This window comes from Pangasianodon hypophthalmus, chromosome 9 (genome assembly GCF_027358585.1).
Source record: "Pangasianodon hypophthalmus isolate fPanHyp1 chromosome 9, fPanHyp1.pri, whole genome shotgun sequence".
Classification (NCBI taxonomy): Eukaryota; Metazoa; Chordata; class Actinopteri; order Siluriformes; family Pangasiidae; genus Pangasianodon; species Pangasianodon hypophthalmus.
In genome coordinates this window covers 9,158,966-9,173,076 of record NC_069718.1, presented here as the reverse complement: position 1 = coordinate 9,173,076, position 14,111 = coordinate 9,158,966, and the positions used below count along the sequence as shown (strand labels likewise).

The 14,111-nt window shown below is 37.8% G+C and overlaps 1 protein-coding gene across 3 annotated transcripts in view; it reads right to left on the bottom strand.

Moving 5' to 3' along the window:
• The window catches only part of stox2b (storkhead box 2b), a 65,520-nt gene that overhangs the window by 22,741 nt on the left and 28,668 nt on the right, over window positions 1-14,111 (bottom strand). The window lies entirely within an intron of this gene.

The following is a 14,111-nucleotide window of genomic DNA, read 5'->3' as shown; positions in this document are numbered from 1 at the left end:
ATACAAATAAAAATGAATTGAATTGAATGAATTGAATTTTCTTTGCTTAAGAAAGAGACATTCTTCCCCTTCTGTGCATTATACAAAACAAACTTCAGTCTAAAATTATACTCAATTGACATCAAATAGTAATTAAGAACAATTCTCATCTACATATCCACTTAATGATGTCTATGAACTTATTTTCATGCCACTAATTATACTGGCATTTGTGTTACTGAAGGCCCAGTTTCCCAACAGCATCAGTTTTGCAAGATCATCTTAACTACAATCGCTCTACAATTTAACTACGATCTGTGCTATAATGATCCCCTTCCTGTTTTTCTGTGGAGTTAGTGTGCACTATGTAGTTTAGGTAGACTTGGTTAAATACGTAAAGCAGGATGCTGATAAAGAGTGAGACTATTAGTTCTTTTCTATCATTACTATTGCTATTAATAGTATTTTTCTAAACATAAGTATCTGTTAGAGCTGATATTTGTTTTGCACTGTTAATGTTGCATTGCTATTTATTTGGGTTCGGGTCTACAGGTTTCTGACCAAACTAATCTAATCTAAACAGAACAACCGTGCACTCTTTAGTGTAATTTGCAATACACATACTAGTCTGTGCTTCAACTTGTGTGTGTTTGCATGCCCAAAAAGTTGCTACAAGTCACCAGATGTCATTTTGTACATTTGCATATCAAATGTGTTACACGTAGGAAGATTTTCTGAGCAGATTTCAGAACAGAATAGAATAGAGTTTTATCAGAATAGGAAATAATATAACTTATTTTTTATAGAAGGAAATCATCTCGGGTCACAGCACCACAAACTAACTATTTATGGATCAAGAAATCAAATGATGGAGTAACTCACTGTTATTACTTGCAAATATCGCCAAGAAGAGAGTTTAAAAACGAAGAGCGTAAAAGTGAGCGAGTGGACAAACAATGGTGCTCGGCAATTGGCCGTTGCCAACAATAGTGATCAGTGATTAGTTGTTGGCAACAAAGGGTCATGCAAGTGAAAGTCAGCCAGGCTTTACACACTTGTGGTGCATTTACCGAACCTGTTCTCTCAACTCATGTAAACAGCTGCTGTAGAGTAGTATCGAGTCCAGGACAGTCACTAGTGTCTGTTCAAAAAGTCAACAGGCTTTTTTTTTTTTTTTTTTTTAATGATGTGACTAAAGCAGTTTAAAATTCAGTCTCACAACAAAGTTGGCAACACTGATCAGCAAAGAGACTGTAGTAAAGCTGTTAAGGTGACAATGGCTTGTGAGAGGAGGAGGTGGACTGAGTTAGGGAGAGGGGGTGAGGTAATAAGATGGCCGAGGGGGTGATGTATGTGAGTGGGGGGAAGGGCAAATCATCTAAGGAGAAGCTAACTGACACAAAGGTCCTGTGGTTTATTCAGATGCCCGCTGAATACACACACACACACACACACGCACGCACGCACACACACACACGCAAACGTCTCCCTATGACTTTATGTTCCCACGCCTGGCTGCCCAAAAAAGGGAGTAGGGCCAACAATCAGGAAGCTTAAATTACAAGACAGGCCTGTTTCTTAATGACAATACTACAGTCGCTGTACTCATTACTGTAATTAACTTCAAACACAAAAAGGCTGATTAGAGTTCGCTGACTTTAAACAGAAACATGTTGATAATGTTGATATATGGAAGGCCTATCGTAATTTATGGTTCACGGACTGTGTAATCTAAAAGAGTAAATCTTGCATCCTTTTATCATACATGTGGCTGACTGTAAATTATTAATAATTTTAAACAAGAGGCAGGGACATGTGTACGGAACGCAAAGAAATATAATGAACCTAAACCATCTCTTGAGAGAACTTACCATGGTTTCTAAAAGCCAGACAAAAAGGTTAACCATCAATTTTCCAAATTCAGACTATTTAAATGGCACTATAAGGACCAAGTGGTGGGCCTCCAATCCATCATGGCTGACAGCGTGTTACAGCAGGGAAATCCTCGGCATGCTGAGTGTATTCCCTCAGCCGTGACTGAGCATGCGCTCTTCCTGCACTCTCTGCACTTCAGGTCGTTACCTCCCGATGTGTGAAAACACAGAGCAGGTGCTGCTCCAACAAATCACCAGCCAAGAGGGAGCGGCTGTAGGCCACCACACGCCTGCGTGATCACAACATCCCTCTGGAGTTCAGAGTGCTGAGATTTAACAAACCTCAGAGCTGCATGCACGGTGCAAGAAGGGGGATTAGCCTGAGTACTGGTTTCTCTAAGAATCAAGAAGAATGAATTTATACAGAAGTCAAGGCAAAGACTTGATCACTTGTGACTGACCAACTGTTAACTACTTTATCAGATTTGAAATACGGGAAACAGTCATCAAATATCGTAGCTCTGGATTTTAAACTGAATGCACAGTTATTACGGTATACAGCAATATCACAAGTCCATCTGTGTATTATGATTAATGGGCATAAAACAAGCCTTCGAATTAGGTAGTGTCTTGGGGGTACAGAGATCTCCCTAGATCCTGCCAGAGCTCCCATAGATATCTCCTGAATCAGACTATGTCATATATTACATTTTGATTACAAATTCCACAACAGCAGTGTCGTGTGCTGGTTCGTTATCTATACCGTGACAGTAGTTCAGACTGTAATTCAAATCACAGGTTTACAGTAAAGCATGCGCTCTAATATGTTATCGTTTCTATAGTAACAGCTCATTCACAGGGATTTGTATGGAGGACGGTCCATTTAATCCAAGTCTAATGATAAACAGATTTAAAAAATTATAATAATTTTTTTTTAAATGTGCAATAGTTGAGATGTTTTAGTTTTCTTTAAGGAGACGATTATTTAACATTTGCTGTAAGGAGTCTCCAGTGTCGGTGCTTTGTAACAGAGATAAAGCTGTTCCTTTTCGCTTTCTACCATGGGAAAGTCTTCAGGACAGAGAGCTTTGTGCTTTCTTGGTAGACTGCATTTTTGTCTCAAGTTCAAGAAAGAGGAAAAAAAGAGAGAGGCTGGTGAGACTGTTTTTAACTGATATAATGCAAGTGATAACAAGAACTGACTTGTTTCGTGGGAATTCAACAACATTAAATGTAACTATAAATGGATAAAAATTACAATGCATCATTCTTTAATTAAAAAATGGTTAGCGTTGGCAAATTGCTCTGGTAAAAGAGGAATACTAACTTTGGGATACAAAGCTGAACAACAAATACTGTGAACGCCATCAGCAAAAGACTGAATAAACACAATGAAAAAAAACGACAGAAGCCACAGACCTTTTCTCATACATATTATTATATCCTCCTTGACTCCTGCCATCTTCACTGTTTACACTGTTGTGCAAAATCAGAGGAAGTGGCCAAAGTAAATTTCATTTATTATTATAGTGCTTTGAGAGGAATATCGTGACTCTGACCTGCCCTCTTGTGGACACAGCTTTTAATCCTACAGATGTAGGAAATGTACACACTCAGAAGAGGATAAACCTTCTACTACACATTAATGGCTGGTTGTGATATTAGATTTTATCCTCTCTATCGATCTAATATCTACCAATAGCGCAACAACAAAACTAATAGGGTTGATCAATATATTATATCAGGGGTTCCCAAAAATTTTTGTCAGCTGAACCCCTTCAACCTAAATTATTTGTGTCAAGATGTTAAATGAATCTTTTGCTCTTTGAAAAAGCTTGTATTGCTCATTTACACTGATTGTTGCCATTTTAATCTATGCAACTTTGCCATGTTTGGGTTTATGACCAGATTTTCATGTTTTGTGTCCTAATGTCTGTTTAAGAAAGCTGGCTTCATACTTTCATTAGAAAACTGTGTCAAACTTGCCACACACGTAGGGCAATGTGTCTGTCCATTCTGAAGGTTTGGTCTCATCACTGTCCATGCACATACATCCAAGTTTTAACAATTCCTTGCTGTACTTTTCCAGAATTTTCCTGCTTTTCATTCCTCGTCAATGTTTAAAATTTATCCTAATGTGTCTGATATGTATCACTGTCTAACCCACTGAACCCCCTGCAATGCCACCACAAACCCCTGGTTGAGAAGCCCTAAAATGGAAATGAAAGATGTTGGAAAACTATTTCACACACACTTAAAGCTCAATTATGCAGCTGTGTTTGTATGTTTTGTTTTTTTTTTGTTAGTTTTTTTAAAGTGTTTAAAGTCCATAATGCTACACTGGGTTCATGACCCGTTTCCTCCCAATACTAAGCATGGTAAACAGAAAAGCTGTAACCCTTTTGTTCAAGCCAAAAAACATTAAACTTCCAGTTCTGTCGTGTGTCCTTTTGTGTAATTTGTTCTTTGATTGGACAATGTGTGTTTAGTTTATCTACGTTTGTCTAGCTGCAACATATTTTGGCGGTCTGTGTTTCTCCTTCAGCCACTCAACAAATTTTTAGAGTAAAGTGGCCTCAGTAATAGCACTTTAGAGAAAAACACTTCAGGTCATAGCAGCTCCAACATAATAACAACTCTTTCACATTTCCCATTAAATTTCACGATGCATTAAAGACCAAAATAACAAACTATTATAAAACGACCACATTATTTGCATTGAAACCCTGAGCTCAGGCTTCAGTGTATGCACTTTCATCTGGTTCTGCTTTATCATTCAAATCAGCACACTGTGCAGACACGCTATGGAAACCCAACGCAAACAAAGAGCACCAAGCAGTAACGTGATCTCTACTACTATTTAAATCTAACAGCGTGAAAAATGAAATACCAAACAGACTGGATTTGAGATTGCTTCCTACCTGCAACGTGATGAATCTCTTTTGAGAGAAAACAAGTGAAATGGGCGTGAGAGAGAAAATTGTGTGGCCATAAAGTAAGACAGGCCATAAAGCGTCGAGAGTTATGCCCGCTATTCTCAACGCAACACTAACAAAAACGCTAAAATATACAACCTTGAACACATTCTCAGACACTCTTAAACAGCAACACACACACACATTCAAATTTGCTTAACCAAAGCACAACACTAGCACACGCCTCGATAAAAGAAAAACAAGAGGTTTCTCAGATGCCAATCTTCCCTGATACAGCAGGGTTAATACAATATATTTTTTTAAAACATCCTGCTACATCCATGTATGAGTTGGACAAAACGTGCATAGTGTTTCTCAGTATCCAAAGAATAATAAAGCTCAAAAGGCAGAGCAGTTTATGTATGCACACAAGTGGCATTTCTATTCAAATGATTTCACAAGTTGTACGCAAATATCCAAAAACGTGGCATATCCACTTCTATGAGGAGCAACAATCTGACAAATCGGACACCAGTCAAAAACCATACATTCATATATTCAGATCATGTTTCTATCCAACAGTACACAAGCTGTGCTACATCCCACGTAACAAGCTATATTAACTAGTTAAGCATTTAGTGGTGTCAATAATTCTTTACAGATATTATAATGCTATACAGACATTACGGCAATGGACTTCCCAAGAGCGGGTGGAGAAAGGTGAAGTGAGGTCGATTCCATGGTCCATTCAATGTACTGTACTCTGGGTGATTAGTGGTGGATAGTTTTGTGCATAATTTTGTTCACTTTCCAAAACCAGGTGGAAATTAACACCATGCACATTCCTCTGAGCTGGGAAGACAATGTAGTATGGTTTTCCCCCAGAACTGGAATATTTTTGGTCTGTCAATGCAGGCTATTTTCCATGAAGTGTGTAATAATACAAGAATTATTCAGGCAAACTACCTGTAGTAATACTGCTTCTCCACTGCCACCCTGGTCCTAGCACATACTTCATGAAATCTTACATGAAATCTCTCGCATTTAGCAATGTCACAGAGTAAGCAATGGCATAAAAGTGCTGTTAGTGTGATTAACTTCTTTGCTAAATGTGAGGAATTTCATTTCTTGACAGTGCTAATTCTGTGACATTGCTAATTGTTAATTTTGTGACATTTTTAATTGTGGCATTGCTAATAGTTAATTTTGTGGCACTGTTAATTGTGTGACTTTGCTAATTCTGCAACATTGCTAATTGCTAATTGTATGACATTGCTAATTTTGTGTTATTGCTAATTCTGTGAGACTGCTAATTCTGTGAGACTGCTAATTCTGTTATATTGTTAATTTTTCACTGTGACAATGCTAATTTTATGACAGTAATTCCTTAATTTTGCTAATTTTGTGACATTGCTAATTCTGTGATGCTAATTCCATGACATTGCTAATTGCATGCATACATCACACGTTTTGTATGTTTATAGTTTTTGCATGGTATATAACAAAGCTAACAAGAGTTTTCAACGGAAAATTAGCCCGAGCCTAGACTTGTCCCAGCCATCACTTATCAAAGTGTTATCAAAGTGTTAAAGGATAAAAATAGCACAAATAAAGACTACTAAAGAAACCTATGATGACGCTTCTGTTTTGTAGCCATAAATTTCCTCTCAGGGTTGCAGTAAGAGACGGAGAGAGAGAGAGAGAGAGAGATGAGAAGAGAGGCTAGAAAGAAAAGAGAGAGGGCAGTTTGGGTTAATCTGGACAGAGAGATGATACACAGCCTGTGTGTGTGTGTGTGTGTTTGTGTGTGTGTGTTTCTACACAGTGAATAATGTTGCATCAGGAAGCTGAGGGGCAGCCATAGGTTAACGAGTTCACTTCAATCCCAGCATGCCCTGCTCTGAGTGCATGAGAGCTGCTGTGTCAAAGGGAGACGACACAAGGCAGTGTGAGTGTGTGTGTGTGTGTGAGAGAGAGATATTGAATAAAAGCAACGTCAAAGCAACTAGGCTGCGTTCACAAGGACGGTTTTTGTATCCATTATAAACACAGGTCATGCTATTCATCGTGTTATAAAAGAGAAAGGAATTAAAGTACAACAGGCACCAAAGTAGGGCTGCACGATACTGAAGAATGCGATATGATATACGATAATGCTATAAGCAGTACGATCATGCTATAAGTCTGTAAAATCAATTTATATATATATGTATATGTATATATATATATATATGTGTGTGCGTGTTTGTGTAATATATATATATATATATATATATATATATATATATATATATATATATATATATATATATATATATATATATATATATATATTACACAAACACGCACACACATATATATATATATATATATATATATATATATATATATATATATATATATATATATACTTAAAAACTGAAAATGACATAACCATCATACGTGTTTCATGTTCTTTTGAGGAAAAGAAAGCATTCTCTGCTATCTGCGGCAACCTAAAACTTTTTGAAGTATCAAAATCATTGATTTATCGCAAGCCCTTGAGATATGCATATCGTGATATATACATTTGCGATATTTCGATAATTTTGATATACTGTGCAGCCCTACACCAAAGCATTGTAACGTGTGAAAATTATGCAGCGTTGTTTGTTTAAAAAGTCCAAATAGAGAAGGATATTCTGATGTCAGCCAATACGAGAAGGTTTGAGACAGGACTTCATGCTTTGGTTATTGGCTCACATATGGACAGCTAGCTACAATGAAATGCTAAATGATGAGTCTTGCTAAAATGAAGCTTTATAAGGTATTACAGATTAGCAAAATAACGTTGCTACAAAGTCTAATTCTGACGCAATTTTGAATTTGCTTGAAAATACAAACACCAAATTCAACAGTAAAAACAACGCATCCATTTTTTTAAATCAATGTTAGCATGCTAGCACTGCAGGCATTAAACAGCACTCTAGGGGCATCTGACCCTCCATGAAACAAAAACAATGTGGTTAGAGGATAAACCAGAATTTTTATTTCTAGATATTTTTATGCCCGTTTTTCCATCTGAAACATCACGTTCTCTTATTCCTTTCACAGCAGCAACCACCACCAGTTCCAGCTTACAAGCACCCATGTTCAGGGTTTTTTAATCACATGATGGAAAGAAAAACATTGATCTCTGTCCAGAAACATGCCTACAACCAACCAGCAAAGCATATCAATGTCTTTTTGACAGATGCCAAATATCCTTGTGAAATTCATGTTGAAATAAAATCTGCCAAGCAGCCCAACCGTAAGCTTCACATGTTAAACAACGCTGAATCTGAAGCGTTAATAAATGCTCACCGGTCTCCCATCTCTATATAAGGACAGGGGAATTGTGGAAATTTTCAATGTGGGTACCTTCAATACTTTCAATACTTAAATAGTAGTTTTTATAGTGATGCATTGAAAATTCCAGACACACTGGGCCGAAACTGTGCGTTGATATTGTCTGTAGCCAGGAGCTCCTGAACGTGAACATGAGCTGCAACTATGTTGTACATTTCTGCTAAACATGTAACTAAAAAAAATTGCATCTACTAGGCACTGTGTGGATCAGTACAAGGCTCAATATGCTCTATTAGCTCACAAAATCCAGCATCCTACATACAAGTGCTATATAAAAATACTTCATTTTATCCTAAACTTCTGACTTTTTTTTTTTTTTTTTTTAACAAAAATACTTCATTATCTGTAGCATTACTGTTTCTTGCTATAGGGGATTCAAGGAGGAAAATATTTAAAAATTCTCAATCTCAGTTTAAATGTAACTTTATTAAAACTTTAATAGATAATTTGACTGATTTGTTATAGCTATGTTAAGTTAAAATCATCCATAAGTGTAGGCTTTAATGTTGCAATGTTATAAAAACTTTTGTATTTTCATAATAATAACTTATACTTGTTATTGCCAGAGGTGGTTAGAGTATCAAAAATAGTTACTCCAGTAAAAGTACCATTACTAAGAAAACAGACGCTCAAATAAAAATAAAAGTTCTCATCCAAATATCTACTTGAGTAAGAAAGTATCTAGTTTAAAAAAAAACCTACTAAAGTAGCTGTTTTATACTTCTGTGTTTATGCGTATTTGTGTTGCAATGCAGAGAGGGGGATTATGGGTAAACATGGCACACAGAGACGTCCTCCCTCCCAGTCCTCCCACAAGCTAACTACACACTGTGCGTATCTTCTGTGCTATGCTTCAGGTGAAAGCTGATTGGCTGGGAGTGAGGTGTCTCTGATTGCGTATATGGACATATTTCAGGCAGTTTAATCAATTTGAGGTTAATATTGTTTAAATCATTGTAACACTGTTCAAAGTACACCTGAAGTGTAAACAATCAAATTTTTCCTCATCGCATTCCAATGCTTTCTGTCATCTATAGTCAATTTTCAAGTCAGTTGAAGCGCTTTTATCAGTTGACATTACAACAGACATTCTGAGCTTGTACTTTCTGAAAATGTAGTCTGTTAAAAAGCTTAAAACAGCTCACAACAGGAACGGATGACAAACACTCAGTAAAAACCTCAGTTTGAACATATTCACTCTGTCACTTCCTCAGTCCGGTGTCATTTGCCGAATTACGATCGATTACCTGAAATTTTCATCGAGGATTTTTTTAAAAATGGGGTCATGCCACGGTCAAAATCACTGAGACTAAAATTTTCCTCCCTTCTGAGGTTTGATATGAACATTAACTGATTGGATAACTGCATGAATGAGCACGGGTACAGGTGTCTCTTTTAAAGTAGCCAGTGAGTGCATAAAGTATGGTCATATGGCATCATCTACTTGTTTAACCTCTCAATTCCTGACAATAAGTAAGAGGTACGAAATGCTTAAAGATTTTAAAGATGTACAGAATGAACAGAATGAGGTTTGAGCACCTTGACTGTTTGTGCCAAGCCTGAGACAGAACAGCAAAAAGAGAAATCTAATTTAATTTAAACATGAGAACATTTCATGCATGTGCAGTCGCCACACTTTGATATTCCTCCAAAAGCATGGTGGGAGCCAAGCCAAAACGTAATTACCCTGTATAGCACAAAGAGACTCTACTGAGTCTTTCAGGCTTCCCTGCAAATCTGCATACAATTTTTCATCCTGCAGAAAGTTCAAAGCCAACTACAACAAATATTCAGATACCGAAAAGATTAAGAGGGTTGCAAATAAGTCATTATGTAAATCTCAAGCTTTACCAGTTCACAGGAGTTTCCCATTGTTAGACGACCACAACCTGTAATGTAACATTTTATAAAGAAGTGGGATGATGAACTGCAGGCCCTCACGCAACAATGGTATGAAAATAACTCTGCCATTAATCATGCCACATATACATATAAAGTTATTAACCACATTCACAATATGCCATAACACCATTTCATATTGCGGAGCGCTTTCCACACACTACACATACCACTAAATGAATATTGAGCTATTAGTGGGAAAAGAAGAATCCGAATCTGGACATAAAAGATGCTGGGAAGACGCTCAACAAGCCACCTAAAAAAACAATGGTGCTGACAATTTTGTCTGCATTAAAACGCTTTTTCTTTATGGTACTATTCTTTTCCCCAAGGATATGCTACTCATGAGCCAAGGTGTGCTTAAAAGAAGAAACGGCCACAGGATTAAAATCATGCCTGCAGTTTCACCTCAGACACACAGTGAAGGCCAGAAAGCGTACAGTTAAGACAGGCCATGAAGCTGTCATTGAATGCAACAGTGTTTATAGAGGGATTCTGGAAGACCAAGAGAAGTATGGCAGATTGAAGGAGGGTCATAAAATGTTGACAGCAATACAATACATTTTTATGATGACTTACAGTCGGCTGGAGGACGTGAAGACCGGTCATGGCAGAGAGACACATTCTGGTGGTTTACTATTGTGAAGGGTACGTTTACATTTATTCATTTGGCAGAAGCTTTTATCTGAAGAGATTTACATCTGAGACATGCAATACAATGTCAGCATACAGATGAGGTTAAGGGTGTTTACTCAAGGAAGTCCAGGGATTTAAAATCACAAACTCATGGCACTGGCAAGGAAGGGAGGAGACCTGAGGTTTGAGTTAACATTATACAGTAGTTAGTTCCAGTCCACTAATTTGATTGGTTGTGCGGTGTTCAAAGGGTGCCTATATATCCTATAACCGCACTGGGACATTTCACTGTGTGTATCACTCCGTTCGTCCGTGTTGGCCAGAAAAACTTCCACTTCCTATTCCAAAACGGTTACTACAGTAGTGTTAGCGACATCATCAGTAAACATGGCAAATGGTACTTTTGACTTAACATATGAAAGCTCGTCAGATGAAGATGAAAAGGAAGAAGCGGTACTAATTTTACCTGAAGCACCTTTAATGGGAATGTACAAATCATTGTGAGCTCTGCGAGAAATTAATTTCTTGTTTATAGAACTTCTGTACGAAAGCAATATCACACTCGCAATCATGCAGTTATATTGAATATTGGCACAGCTGTGACATGCTGATATTCAGTATAACTGCACTCTTGCTTGTGCGAAATTTCTTAAATATGAATTTGTCTTGGCCGATACACCTACTGACATGTTTTTGAGAGGTGTGAGGAAACCAGAGAACAAGGAGGAAACTCATGTGGGCGCTGGAAGAATATGGGAAACACAGACAGTAATCCAAGTTTAGGATTGAACCCGGGACCATGGAACTGTAAGACAGCAGCGCTACCTCTCTGTGCCACCATGCTGCCCTCAGCTCGTAACTGTTAATGCTCTTTTTAAAAAAAAAAATACAGCTGAAATAATACACACAGCAAATAGGCGTTCCATTTTTTAGCTATTTTTTGCTATCAGCAAAACAAAAATACAACTTTCTCCATATTTGAACATCTGGGAGGTTTCTGTGGATGAGTAGACCATTATATTTTTCAGGTGTCTGTAATAAAACATAACAAACTCAGACTTTTAGACTGTGAATGAGTGCAAGACATGGGTTTCCAGCAGCTTGCACCCACATATTCTGTCAGAGATGGTGATCACATTATTGTATTATGAATTTATGCCATAAGGGAATGTGTTTAGAAGGTCAACCTACAGTTAAAGACAGTTTAATGAAAGAAATGGATAGATTTAGCTTGGAAAAACACATCCAATCTTTGGAAAGTGCTCTATTTACAGTGATATAATCTTTAATCTATTTGGAAAGGACTGTTCTATCCCTAAAAATGTCTAAAAGCCTGTTTGATTTGACAGACTTGATGTGCCATTACTAATCTAGCTAATGTTTTAAGCAGTTATCATAGAAAAGGTCTAAAATTCCTTTGTGAATGTTTTATTTATTTGTACTTGGTGAGAGAAAAGAAAGGAGAAAATATATGACGAGAGAAAAGAAAGAGATCCAGAAAACGTCTTGTGGGATCCAAAATTGAAATGGACATTGAAACATCGCAAATGATGAGCCAAGGATCCAAACATGGCCAACCAATCAGACGGTTCAAAGACAGGTTCCCCTGAATTCCAGCCAACTCATCTCTGTGAGGATTTGCTTATGAGACAGTATTCGACTGTTGACGCCAAGCTCGCTACACAGCATCACCACCAGTAGGTCAAATTACTTCCTGCGTAACTCTATAGGGGTTCAATTCAGCGCCGATGATTTTACTGCGTGCTAACACACTGTCATCAGAAGACGAAACACTGATGACTGAAACCAGAGAAACAGAGCTTTCCCCATTCACAACATTGTTATGACTGTCAGATGCAGTCTTAAGCTTGTTTGACATGGAGCAGACAGTAATGGGGTAAAAATTGACACACATTCTGTCAGTCTCGTGTATCGTCTTGCCCTAAAATGTACAAATGTTTTGATGGATCTGGAATATGCAAAGCTTTCATGATTTTTTTCTGAGCACATGAATGAACACATTCCGCTCACCTGATGCTTTCAGTCGTATACGATTATTCGCACAGATGCATGCACAGATAAAGCGTGTTTTTTTTAGTCCTGTCTGGGAACAGCAGGACTTCAGGCCCAGGCAGGCTGCTAGTAATGCTTGGGATTGCCCTTTAATTCATAAAGCACTTCTACTGTGTATCACCTAAACCACAAAGATGATGGGTGGGACTCTTTAATGCATGATTTATTGTAAGTAAAAAACAAACACCAAAGACAATTACTCATTATTAAAATAAAGTAATGGTTCATTTATTAAATGTTCAAAGCAAGCTTTTCATACTCAAGAAGTTCAGTTTGGTTCTCCTGTGTCAGTGTGAGATTGGATTTGTGCATGTGCATGCGACTTGTCAAATCCTTGAAAACTTGGGATCTCCTTATACGGTTATGTGTAACTTTTAAAAGACAGTCAAAGTTTCAGACTGAAAACCAGACCTTCTTCAACATTCTCTGGCCTTCTTCACGAACCTTTCTCTGGCCGCCTGCACAACCACAACCACAGCCATCCTCCTTGCTGCCACGAATTAATGATGCGTTCTCAACTTATACATTCCCTCTCATTCTCGTGCTCACACAGACACAGTCAATCTTCCTAATGGATCTGGGACCTTCTCCAAAAAGCCCCTGTTTGTATAATTTTAGGTTGTGTGATAGCCAGGTGAGATAACACGAGCTCAAAAACTCGATGACCAGAAAATGAAAACCCGTGAAAAACTGTTATATATTCAGACTAGAACACTCTTTGTTCACTAGAATAGCACAGTGGAGACTCAGGCTTGTGAACGCTGAAATGTACACCACAACAGTCCAGAGAACTGAAGCCAAAAGAAGTTAGTCAAAATAATTACATAGAGATTCTAAAGCTGTATTTCATCAGGCTGCAAGATATCAACCAGGATGGAAACCCAAATACTCTTCGCATTAATCTGGAATCCAGCACTTCCTAACTGGCCGAGGCCCGCTTTGCCAAAAACATCCTAGCATGAAGATCACTGTAGATTAACATTACTTTGAATACTGTTGTTAAAATCCAGACTATTTTTGAGAGATCTAAACTTAGCCCTGATCACACAGACTTGCCATCCGGCAGCGTTTATTTCCAAGCTCAAGATCCAAAAGATCTGCAGCACTGAAGACTCCCGAAGACTCCTGAGGCGCCTCAAGATCTGCAGCAATGAAAACTCCTAAAGTTCAATTCAATTCAGTTCTATTTGTATAGCTTGAACAACAGAGACCATCACAAAGCAGCTTTACAGAAATCAGGATATAGATTTACATCCCCAATGAGTAAGCCAGAGGCAACAGTGGCAAGGAAAAACTCTCCAAGATGGCATACGGAAGAAACCTTGACAGAAACCAGACTCGGAAGGGA